At 47.6% G+C, this 12,124-nt stretch overlaps 1 protein-coding gene across 1 annotated transcript in view; it reads right to left on the bottom strand.

Moving 5' to 3' along the window:
- The window catches only part of ftsj3 (FtsJ RNA 2'-O-methyltransferase 3), a 29,889-nt gene that overhangs the window by 16,798 nt on the left and 967 nt on the right, over positions 1-12,124 (bottom strand). The gene's annotated exons all lie outside the window — the stretch shown is intronic.

The following is a 12,124-nucleotide window of genomic DNA, read 5'->3' on the forward strand; positions in this document are numbered from 1 at the left end:
AGACAGCAGAGAAGAGAAAGAGAGAGACAGCAGAGAAGAGAAAGAGACAGCCAGCAGAGAAGAGAAAGAGACAGCCAGCAGAGAAGAGAAAGAGACAGCCAGCAGAGAAGAGAAAGAGACAGCCAGCAGAGAAGAGAGAGAGACAGCCAGCAGAGAAGAGAGAGAGACAGCCAGCAGAGAAGAGAGAGAGAGAGACAGCAGAGAAGAGAAAGAGAGAGACAGCAGAGAAGAGAAAGAGAGAGACAGCAGAGAAGAAAGAGAGAGACAGCAGAGAAGAGAAAGAGAGACAGCAGAGAAGAGAAAGAGAGACAGCAGAGAAGAGAAAGAGAGACAGCAGAGAAGAGAAAGAGACAGCCAGCAGAGAAGAGAAAGAGACAGCCAGCAGAGAAGAGAGAGACAGCAGAGAAGAGAGAGAGAGAGAGACAGCAGAGAAGAGAGAGAGAGAGAGACAGCAGAGAAGAGAAAGAGAGAGACAGCAGAGAAGAGAAAGAGAGAGACAGCAGAGAAGAGAAAGAGAGAGACAGCAGAGAAGAGAAAGAGAGACAGCAGAGAAGAGAAAGAGACACAGCAGAGAAGAGAGACAGCAGAGAAGAGAAAGAGAGACAGCAGAGAAGAGAAAGAGAGACAGCAGAGAAGAGAAAGAGAGACACAGCAGAGAAGAGAGAGACACAGCAGAGAAGAGAGAGACACAGCAGAGAAGAGAGAGAGAGAGAGAGAGAGAGAGAGAGAGAGAGAGAGAGAGAGAGAGAGAGAGAGAGCAGAGAAGAGAAAGAGAGACAGCAGAGAAGAGAAAGAGACACAGCAGAGAAGAGACACAGCAGAGAAGAGAAAGAGAGACAGCAGAGAAGAGAAAGAGAGACAGCAGAGAAGAGAAAGAGAGAGACAGCAGAGAAGAGAGAGAGAGAGAGAGAGAGAGAGAGAGAGAGAGAGAGAGAGAGAGAGAGAGAGCAGAGAAGAGAAAGAGAGACAGCAGAGAAGAGAGAGAGAGACAGCAGAGAAGAGAGAGAGAGACAGCAGAGAAGAGAGAGAGACAGCAGAGAAGAGAAAGAGAGACAGCAGAGAAGAGAAAGAGAGACAGCAGAGAAGAGAGAGAGAGAGAGAGAGAGAGAGAGAGAGAGAGAGACAGCAGAGAAGAGAAAGAGACACAGCAGAGAAGAGAAAGAGACACAGCAGAGAAGAGAAAGAGACACAGCAGAGAAGAGAAAGAGACACAGCAGAGAAGAGACACAGCAGAGAAGAGAAAGAGAGACAGCAGAGAAGAGAAAGAGAGACAGCAGAGAAGAGAAAGAGAGAGACAGCAGAGAAGAGAGAGAGAGAGAGAGAGAGAGAGAGAGAGAGAGAGAGAGAGAGAGAGAGAGAGAGAGAGAGAGAGAGAGAGCAGAGAAGAGAAAGAGAGACAGCAGAGAAGAGAGAGAGAGACAGCAGAGAAGAGAGAGAGAGACAGCAGAGAAGAGAGAGAGACAGCAGAGAAGAGAAAGAGAGACAGCAGAGAAGAGAGAGAGAGAGAGAGAGAGAGAGAGAGAGACAGCAGAGAAGAGAGAGAGAGAGACAGCAGAGAAGAGAAAGAGAGAGACAGCAGAGAAGAGAAAGAGAGAGACAGCAGAGAAGAGAGAGAGAGACAGCCAGCAGAGAAGAGAAAGAGACAGCCAGCAGAGAAGAGAAAGAGACAGCCAGCAGAGAAGAGAGAGAGAGAGAGACAGCAGAGAAGAGAAAGAGACAGCCAGCAGAGAAGAGAGAGAGAGAGACAGCAGAGAAGAGAGAGAGAGAGACAGCAGAGAAGAGAGAGAGAGAGACAGCAGAGAAGAGAGAGAGAGAGACAGCAGAGAAGAGAAAGAGAGAGACAGCAGAGAAGAGAAAGAGAGAGACAGCAGAGAAGAGAAAGAGAGAGACAGCAGAGAAGAGAAAGAGACAGCCAGCAGAGAAGAGAAAGAGACAGCCAGCAGAGAAGAGAGACAGCAGAGAAGAGAAAGAGAGACAGCAGAGAAGAGAAAGAGAGAGACAGCAGAGAAGAGAAAGAGAGAGACAGCAGAGAAGAGAAAGAGAGACAGCAGAGAAGAGAAAGAGAGACAGCAGAGAAGAGAAAGAGAGACACAGCAGAGAAGAGAGACAGCAGAGAAGAGAAAGAGAGACAGCAGAGAAGAGAAAGAGAGACAGCAGAGAAGAGAAAGAGAGACAGCAGAGAAGAGAAAGAGAGACAGCAGAGAAGAGAAAGAGAGAAAGAGAGAGAGACAGCAGAGAAGAGAGAGAGAGACAGCAGAGAAGAGAGAGAGACAGCAGAGAAGAGAGAGAGAGAGACAGCAGAGAAGAGAGAGAGACAGCAGAGAAGAGAGAGAGAGAGACAGCAGAGAAGAGAGAGAGAGAGACAGCAGAGAAGAGAGAGAGAGAGACAGCAGAGAAGAGAGAGAGAGAGACAGCAGAGAAGAGAGAGAGAGAGACAGCAGAGAAGAGAAAGAGAGAGACAGCAGAGAAGAGAAAGAGAGAGACAGCAGAGAAGAGAGACAGCAGAGAAGAGAAAGAGAGACAGCAGAGAAGAGAAAGAGAGACAGCAGAGAAGAGAAAGAGAGACAGCAGAGAAGAGAAAGAGAGAGACAGCAGAGAAGAGAAAGAGAGACAGCAGAGAAGAGAAAGAGAGAGACAGCAGAGAAGAGAGACAGCAAAGAAGAGAGACAGCAAAGAAGAGAAAGAGAGACAGCAGAGAAGAGAAAGAGAGACAGCAGAGAAGAGAGAGACACAGCAGAGAAGAGAGACAGCAAAGAAGAGAAAGAGAGACAGCAGAGAAGAGAAAGAGAGAGACAGCAGAGAAGAGAAAGAGAGAGACAGCAGAGAAGAGAAAGAGAGAGACAGCAGAGAAGAGAAAGAGAGAGACAGCAGAGAAGAGAAAGAGAGAGACAGCAGAGAAGAGAAAGAGAGACAGCAGAGAAGAGAAAGAGAGACAGCAGAGAAGAGAGAGAGAGAGACAGCAGAGAAGAGAAAGAGAGAGACAGCAGAGAAGAGAGAGAGAGAGACAGCAGAGAAGAGAAAGAGAGAGACAGCAGAGAAGAGAAAGAGAGACAGCAGAGAAGAGAGAGAGACAGCAGAGAAGAGAGAGAGAGACAGCAGAGAAGAGAGAGACAGCAGAGAAGAGAGAGAGAGACAGCAGAGAAGAGAGACAGCAAAGAAGAGAGACAGCAAAGAAGAGAAAGAGAGACAGCAGAGAAGAGAAAGAGACACAGCAGAGAAGAGACAGCAAAGAAGAGAAAGAGAGACAGCAGAGAAGAGAGAGAGAGACAGCAGAGAAGAGAGAGAGAGACAGCAGAGAAGAGAAAGAGAGACAGCAGAGAAGAGAAAGAGAGACAGCAGAGAAGAGAAAGAGAGACAGCAGAGAAGAGAGAGAGAGAGACAGCAGAGAAGAGAAAGAGAGACAGCAGAGAAGAGAAAGAGAGACAGCAGAGAAGAGAGAGAGAGACAGCAGAGAAGAGAGAGAGAGACAGCAGAGAAGAGAAAGAGAGACAGCAGAGAAGAGAAAGAGAGACAGCAGAGAAGAGAAAGAGAGAGACAGCAGAGAAGAGAAAGAGAGAGACAGCAGAGAAGAGAAAGAGAGAGACAGCAGAGAAGAGAAAGAGAGAGACAGCAGAGAAGAGAAAGAGAGACAGCAGAGAAGAGAAAGAGAGAGACAGCAGAGAAGAGAAAGAGAGAGACAGCAGAGAAGAGAGAGAGAGAGACAGCAGAGAAGAGAAAGAGAGAGACAGCAGAGAAGAGAAAGAGAGACAGCAGAGAAGAGAGAGAGACAGCAGAGAAGAGAGAGAGAGACAGCAGAGAAGAGAGAGACAGCAGAGAAGAGAGAGAGAGACAGCAGAGAAGAGAGACAGCAAAGAAGAGAGACAGCAAAGAAGAGAAAGAGAGACAGCAGAGAAGAGAAAGAGACACAGCAGAGAAGAGACAGCAAAGAAGAGAAAGAGAGACAGCAGAGAAGAGAGAGAGAGACAGCAGAGAAGAGAGAGAGAGACAGCAGAGAAGAGAAAGAGAGACAGCAGAGAAGAGAAAGAGAGACAGCAGAGAAGAGAGAGAGAGACAGGAGAGAAGAGAAAGAGAGAGACAGCAGAGAAGAGAGACAGAGAGAGACAGCAGAGAAGAGAGAGAGAGAGAGACAGCAGAGAAGAGAGAGAGAGAGACAGCAGAGAAGAGAGAGAGAGAGAGAGCAGAGAAGAGAGAGAGAGAGAGAGAGCAGAGAAGAGAGAGAGAGAGAGAGAGCAGAGAAGAGAAAGAGAGAGACAGCAGAGAAGAGAAAGAGAGAGACAGCAGAGAAGAGAGAGAGAGACAGCAGAGAAGAGAGAGAGAGACAGCAGAGAAGAGAGAGAGAGAGACAGCAGAGAAGAGAGAGAGAGAGACAGCAGAGAAGAGAAAGAGAGAGACAGCAGAGAAGAGAAAGAGAGAGACAGCAGAGAAGAGAAAGAGAGAGACAGCAGAGAAGAGAAAGAGAGAGACAGCAGAGAAGAGAAAGAGAGAGACAGCAGAGAAGAGAGAGAGAGAGAGAGAGAGACAGCAGAGAAGAGAGAGAGAGAGACAGCAGAGAAGAGAGAGAGAGAGAGAGACAGCAGAGAAGAGAGAGAGAGAGAGACAGCAGAGAAGAGAAAGAGAGACAGCAGAGAAGAGAAAGAGAGACAGCAGAGAAGAGAGAGACACAGCAGAGAAGAGAGACAGCAGAGAAGAGAAGAGAGAGACAGCAGAGAAGAGAAAGAGACAGCAGAGAAGAGAAAGAGAGAGACAGCAGAGAAGAGAAAGAGAGAGACAGCAGAGAAGAGAAAGAGAGAGACAGCAGAGAAGAGAAAGAGAGACAGCATAGAAGAGAGAGAGAGAGACAGCAGAGAAGAGAAAGAGAGAGACAGCAGAGAAGAGAGAGAGAGAGACAGCAGAGAAGAGAGAGAGAGAGACAGCAGAGAAGAGAGAGAGAGACAGCAGAGAAGAGAAAGAGAGACAGCAGAGAAGAGAGAGAGAGAGACAGCAGAGAAGAGAGAGAGAGAGAGAGACAGCAGAGAAGAGAGAGAGAGAGAGACAGCAGAGAAGAGAAAGAGAGAGACAGCAGAGAAGAGAGAGAGAGAGACAGCAGAGAAGAGAAAGAGAGAGACAGCAGAGAAGAGAAAGAGAGAGACAGCAGAGAAGAGAAAGAGAGAGAGAGACAGCAGAGAAGAGAAAGAGAGAGAGAGACAGCAGAGAAGAGAAAGAGAGAGAGAGACAGCAGAGAAGAGAGAGAGAGAGACAGCAGAGAAGAGAGAGAGAGAGACAGCAGAGAAGAGAGAGAGAGAGAGACAGCAGAGAAGAGAAAGAGAGACAGCAGAGAAGAGAAAGAGAGACAGCAGAGAAGAGAAAGAGAGAGACAGCAGAGAAGAGAAAGAGAGACAGCAGAGAAGAGAGACAGCAAAGAAGAGAAAGAGACACAGCAGAGAAGAGAAAGAGAGACAGCAGAGAAGAGAAAGAGAGACAGCAGAGAAGAGAAAGAGAGAGACAGCAGAGAAGAGAAAGAGAGAGACAGCAGAGAAGAGAGAGAGAGAGAGAGAGAGAGAGAGAGAGAGAGAGAGAGAGAGAGAGAGACAGCAGAGAAGAGAAAGAGAGACAGCAGAGAAGAGAGAGAGAGAGACAGCAGAGAAGAGAGAGAGAGACAGCAGAGAAGAGAAAGAGAGAGACAGCAGAGAAGAGAGAGAGAGAGACAGCAGAGAAGAGAGAGACAGCAGAGAAGAGAGAGAGAGAGACAGCAGAGAAGAGAGAGAGACAGCAGAGAAGAGAAAGAGAGAGACAGCAGAGAAGAGAAAGAGACAGCAGAGAAGAGAGAGAGAGAGACAGCAGAGAAGAGAGAGAGAGAGACAGCAGAGAAGAGAGAGACACAGCAGAGAAGAGAGACAGCAAAGAAGAGAGACAGCAAAGAAGAGAAAGAGACAGCAGAGAAGAGAAAGAGAGACAGCAGAGAAGAGAAAGAGAGACAGCAGAGAAGAGAAAGAGAGACAGCAGAGAAGAGAAAGAGAGAGACAGCAGAGAAGAGAGAGAGAGAGAGACAGCAGAGAAGAGAGAGAGAGAGAGACAGCAGAGAAGAGAGAGAGAGAGACAGCAGAGAAGAGAGAGAGAGAGAGAGACAGCAGAGAAGAGAGAGAGAGAGAGAGACAGCAAAGAAGAGAAAGAGAGACAGCAGAGAAGAGAAAGAGAGACAGCAGAGAAGAGAAAGAGAGAGACAGCAGAGAAGAGAAAGAGAGAGACAGCAGAGAAGAGAAAGAGAGAGACAGCAGAGAAGAGAAAGAGAGAGACAGCAGAGAAGAGAAAGAGAGACAGCAGAGAAGAGAGAGAGAGAGACAGCAGAGAAGAGAAAGAGAGAGACAGCAGAGAAGAGAGAGAGAGAGACAGCAGAGAAGAGAAAGAGAGAGACAGCAGAGAAGAGAAAGAGAGACAGCAGAGAAGAGAGAGAGACAGCAGAGAAGAGAGAGAGAGACAGCAGAGAAGAGAGAGACAGCAGAGAAGAGAGAGAGAGACAGCAGAGAAGAGAGACAGCAAAGAAGAGAGACAGCAAAGAAGAGAAAGAGAGACAGCAGAGAAGAGAAAGAGACACAGCAGAGAAGAGACAGCAAAGAAGAGAAAGAGAGACAGCAGAGAAGAGAGAGAGAGACAGCAGAGAAGAGAGAGAGAGACAGCAGAGAAGAGAAAGAGAGACAGCAGAGAAGAGAAAGAGAGACAGCAGAGAAGAGAGAGAGAGACAGGAGAGAAGAGAAAGAGAGAGACAGCAGAGAAGAGAGACAGAGAGAGACAGCAGAGAAGAGAGAGAGAGAGAGACAGCAGAGAAGAGAGAGAGAGAGACAGCAGAGAAGAGAGAGAGAGAGAGAGCAGAGAAGAGAGAGAGAGAGAGAGAGCAGAGAAGAGAGAGAGAGAGACAGCAGAGAAGAGAAAGAGAGAGACAGCAGAGAAGAGAAAGAGAGAGACAGCAGAGAAGAGAAAGAGAGAGACAGCAGAGAAGAGAAAGAGAGACAGCAGAGAAGAGAAAGAGACACAGCAGAGAAGAGAGACAGCAGAGAAGAGAAAGAGAGACAGCAGAGAAGAGAAAGAGAGACAGCAGAGAAGAGAAAGAGAGACACAGCAGAGAAGAGAGAGACACAGCAGAGAAGAGAGAGACACAGCAGAGAAGAGAGAGAGAGAGAGAGAGAGAGAGAGAGAGAGAGAGCAGAGAAGAGAAAGAGAGACAGCAGAGAAGAGAAAGAGACACAGCAGAGAAGAGACACAGCAGAGAAGAGAAAGAGAGACAGCAGAGAAGAGAAAGAGAGACAGCAGAGAAGAGAAAGAGAGAGACAGCAGAGAAGAGAGAGAGAGAGAGAGAGAGAGAGAGAGAGAGAGAGAGAGAGAGAGAGAGAGCAGAGAAGAGAAAGAGAGACAGCAGAGAAGAGAGAGAGAGACAGCAGAGAAGAGAGAGAGAGACAGCAGAGAAGAGAGAGAGACAGCAGAGAAGAGAAAGAGAGACAGCAGAGAAGAGAAAGAGAGACAGCAGAGAAGAGAGAGAGAGAGAGAGAGAGAGAGAGAGAGACAGCAGAGAAGAGAAAGAGACACAGCAGAGAAGAGAAAGAGACACAGCAGAGAAGAGAAAGAGACACAGCAGAGAAGAGAAAGAGACACAGCAGAGAAGAGACACAGCAGAGAAGAGAAAGAGAGACAGCAGAGAAGAGAAAGAGAGACAGCAGAGAAGAGAAAGAGAGAGACAGCAGAGAAGAGAGAGAGAGAGAGAGAGAGAGAGAGAGAGAGAGAGAGAGAGAGAGAGAGAGAGAGAGAGAGAGAGAGAGAGAGCAGAGAAGAGAAAGAGAGACAGCAGAGAAGAGAGAGAGAGACAGCAGAGAAGAGAGAGAGAGACAGCAGAGAAGAGAGAGAGACAGCAGAGAAGAGAAAGAGAGACAGCAGAGAAGAGAGAGAGAGAGAGAGAGAGAGAGACAGCAGAGAAGAGAGAGAGAGAGACAGCAGAGAAGAGAAAGAGAGAGACAGCAGAGAAGAGAAAGAGAGAGACAGCAGAGAAGAGAGAGAGAGACAGCCAGCAGAGAAGAGAAAGAGACAGCCAGCAGAGAAGAGAAAGAGACAGCCAGCAGAGAAGAGAGAGAGAGAGACAGCAGAGAAGAGAAAGAGACAGCCAGCAGAGAAGAGAGAGAGAGAGACAGCAGAGAAGAGAGAGAGAGAGACAGCAGAGAAGAGAGAGAGAGAGACAGCAGAGAAGAGAGAGAGAGAGACAGCAGAGAAGAGAAAGAGAGAGACAGCAGAGAAGAGAAAGAGAGAGACAGCAGAGAAGAGAAAGAGAGAGACAGCAGAGAAGAGAAAGAGACAGCCAGCAGAGAAGAGAAAGAGACAGCCAGCAGAGAAGAGAGACAGCAGAGAAGAGAAAGAGAGACAGCAGAGAAGAGAAAGAGAGAGACAGCAGAGAAGAGAAAGAGAGAGACAGCAGAGAAGAGAAAGAGAGACAGCAGAGAAGAGAAAGAGAGACAGCAGAGAAGAGAAAGAGAGACACAGCAGAGAAGAGAGACAGCAGAGAAGAGAAAGAGAGACAGCAGAGAAGAGAAAGAGAGACAGCAGAGAAGAGAAAGAGAGACAGCAGAGAAGAGAAAGAGAGAAAGAGAGAGAGACAGCAGAGAAGAGAGAGAGAGACAGCAGAGAAGAGAGAGAGACAGCAGAGAAGAGAGAGAGAGAGACAGCAGAGAAGAGAGAGAGACAGCAGAGAAGAGAGAGAGAGAGACAGCAGAGAAGAGAGAGAGAGAGACAGCAGAGAAGAGAGAGAGAGAGACAGCAGAGAAGAGAGAGAGAGAGACAGCAGAGAAGAGAGAGAGAGAGACAGCAGAGAAGAGAAAGAGAGAGACAGCAGAGAAGAGAAAGAGAGAGACAGCAGAGAAGAGAGACAGCAGAGAAGAGAAAGAGAGACAGCAGAGAAGAGAAAGAGAGACAGCAGAGAAGAGAAAGAGAGACAGCAGAGAAGAGAAAGAGAGAGACAGCAGAGAAGAGAGAGAGAGAGAGACAGCAGAGAAGAGAAAGAGAGAGACAGCAGAGAAGAGAGACAGCAAAGAAGAGAGACAGCAAAGAAGAGAAAGAGAGACAGCAGAGAAGAGAAAGAGAGACAGCAGAGAAGAGAGAGACACAGCAGAGAAGAGAGACAGCAAAGAAGAGAAAGAGAGACAGCAGAGAAGAGAAAGAGAGACAGCAGAGAAGAGAAAGAGAGAGACAGCAGAGAAGAGAAAGAGAGAGACAGCAGAGAAGAGAAAGAGAGAGACAGCAGAGAAGAGAAAGAGAGAGACAGCAGAGAAGAGAAAGAGAGACAGCAGAGAAGAGAAAGAGAGACAGCAGAGAAGAGAGAGAGAGAGACAGCAGAGAAGAGAAAGAGAGAGACAGCAGAGAAGAGAGAGAGAGAGACAGCAGAGAAGAGAAAGAGAGAGACAGCAGAGAAGAGAAAGAGAGACAGCAGAGAAGAGAGAGAGACAGCAGAGAAGAGAGAGAGAGACAGCAGAGAAGAGAGAGACAGCAGAGAAGAGAGAGAGAGACAGCAGAGAAGAGAGACAGCAAAGAAGAGAGACAGCAAAGAAGAGAAAGAGAGACAGCAGAGAAGAGAAAGAGACACAGCAGAGAAGAGACAGCAAAGAAGAGAAAGAGAGACAGCAGAGAAGAGAGAGAGAGACAGCAGAGAAGAGAGAGAGAGACAGCAGAGAAGAGAAAGAGAGACAGCAGAGAAGAGAAAGAGAGACAGCAGAGAAGAGAAAGAGAGAGACAGCAGAGAAGAGAGAGAGAGAGACAGCAGAGAAGAGAAAGAGAGACAGCAGAGAAGAGAAAGAGAGACAGCAGAGAAGAGAGAGACACAGCAGAGAAGAGAGACAGCAAAGAAGAGAAAGAGAGACAGCAGAGAAGAGAAAGAGAGAGACAGCAGAGAAGAGAAAGAGAGAGACAGCAGAGAAGAGAAAGAGAGAGACAGCAGAGAAGAGAAAGAGAGAGACAGCAGAGAAGAGAAAGAGAGACAGCAGAGAAGAGAGAGAGAGAGACAGCAGAGAAGAGAAAGAGAGAGACAGCAGAGAAGAGAGAGAGAGAGACAGCAGAGAAGAGAAAGAGAGAGACAGCAGAGAAGAGAAAGAGAGACAGCAGAGAAGAGAGAGAGACAGCAGAGAAGAGAGAGAGAGACAGCAGAGAAGAGAGAGACAGCAGAGAAGAGAGAGAGAGACAGCAGAGAAGAGAGACAGCAAAGAAGAGAGACAGCAAAGAAGAGAAAGAGAGACAGCAGAGAAGAGAAAGAGACACAGCAGAGAAGAGACAGCAAAGAAGAGAAAGAGAGACAGCAGAGAAGAGAGAGAGAGACAGCAGAGAAGAGAGAGAGAGACAGCAGAGAAGAGAAAGAGAGACAGCAGAGAAGAGAAAGAGAGACAGCAGAGAAGAGAGAGAGAGACAGGAGAGAAGAGAAAGAGAGAGACAGCAGAGAAGAGAGACAGAGAGAGACAGCAGAGAAGAGAGAGAGAGAGAGACAGCAGAGAAGAGAGAGAGAGAGACAGCAGAGAAGAGAGAGAGAGAGAGAGCAGAGAAGAGAGAGAGAGAGAGAGAGCAGAGAAGAGAGAGAGAGAGAGAGCAGAGAAGAGAAAGAGAGAGACAGCAGAGAAGAGAAAGAGAGAGACAGCAGAGAAGAGAGAGAGAGACAGCAGAGAAGAGAGAGAGAGACAGCAGAGAAGAGAGAGAGAGAGACAGCAGAGAAGAGAGAGAGAGAGACAGCAGAGAAGAGAAAGAGAGAGACAGCAGAGAAGAGAAAGAGAGAGACAGCAGAGAAGAGAAAGAGAGAGACAGCAGAGAAGAGAAAGAGAGAGACAGCAGAGAAGAGAAAGAGAGAGACAGCAGAGAAGAGAGAGAGAGAGAGAGAGAGACAGCAGAGAAGAGAGAGAGAGAGAGACAGCAGAGAAGAGAGAGAGAGAGAGAGACAGCAGAGAAGAGAGAGAGAGAGAGACAGCAGAGAAGAGAAAGAGAGACAGCAGAGAAGAGAAAGAGAGACAGCAGAGAAGAGAGAGACACAGCAGAGAAGAGAGACAGCAGAGAAGAGAAAGAGAGAGACAGCAGAGAAGAGAAAGAGACAGCAGAGAAGAGAAAGAGAGAGACAGCAGAGAAGAGAAAGAGAGAGACAGCAGAGAAGAGAAAGAGAGAGACAGCAGAGAAGAGAAAGAGAGACAGCATAGAAGAGAGAGAGAGAGACAGCAGAGAAGAGAAAGAGAGAGACAGCAGAGAAGAGAGAGAGAGAGACAGCAGAGAAGAGAGAGAGAGAGACAGCAGAGAAGAGAGAGAGAGACAGCAGAGAAGAGAAAGAGAGACAGCAGAGAAGAGAGAGAGAGAGACAGCAGAGAAGAGAGAGAGAGAGAGAGACAGCAGAGAAGAGAGAGAGAGAGAGACAGCAGAGAAGAGAAAGAGAGAGACAGCAGAGAAGAGAGAGAGAGAGACAGCAGAGAAGAGAAAGAGAGAGACAGCAGAGAAGAGAAAGAGAGAGAGAGACAGCAGAGAAGAGAAAGAGAGAGAGAGACAGCAGAGAAGAGAAAGAGAGAGAGAGACAGCAGAGAAGAGAGAGAGAGAGACAGCAGAGAAGAGAGAGAGAGAGACAGCAGAGAAGAGAGAGAGAGAGACAGCAGAGAAGAGAGAGAGAGAGAGACAGCAGAGAAGAGAAAGAGAGACAGCAGAGAAGAGAAAGAGAGACAGCAGAGAAGAGAAAGAGAGAGACAGCAGAGAAGAGAAAGAGAGACAGCAGAGAAGAGAGACAGCAAAGAAGAGAAAGAGACACAGCAGAGAAGAGAAAGAGAGACAGCAGAGAAGAGAAAGAGAGACAGCAGCGAAGAGAAAGAGAGAGACAGCAGAGAAGAGAAAGAGAGAGACAGCAGAGAAGAGAGAGAGAGAGAGAGAGAGAGAGAGAGAGAGAGAGAGAGAGAGAGAGACAGCAGAGAAGAGAAAGAGAGACAGCAGAGAAGAGAGAGAGAGAGACAGCAGAGAAGAGAGAGAGAGACAGCAGAGAAGAGAAAGAGAGAGACAGCAGAGAAGAGAGAGAGAGAGAGAGAGAGACAGCAGAGAAGAGAGAGACAGCAGAGAAGAGAGAGAGAGAGACAGCAGAGAAGAGAGAGAGACAGCAGAGAAGAGA

Source organism: Pygocentrus nattereri, chromosome 15 (genome assembly GCF_015220715.1).
Source record: "Pygocentrus nattereri isolate fPygNat1 chromosome 15, fPygNat1.pri, whole genome shotgun sequence".
NCBI lineage: Eukaryota > Metazoa > Chordata > Actinopteri > Characiformes > Serrasalmidae > Pygocentrus > Pygocentrus nattereri.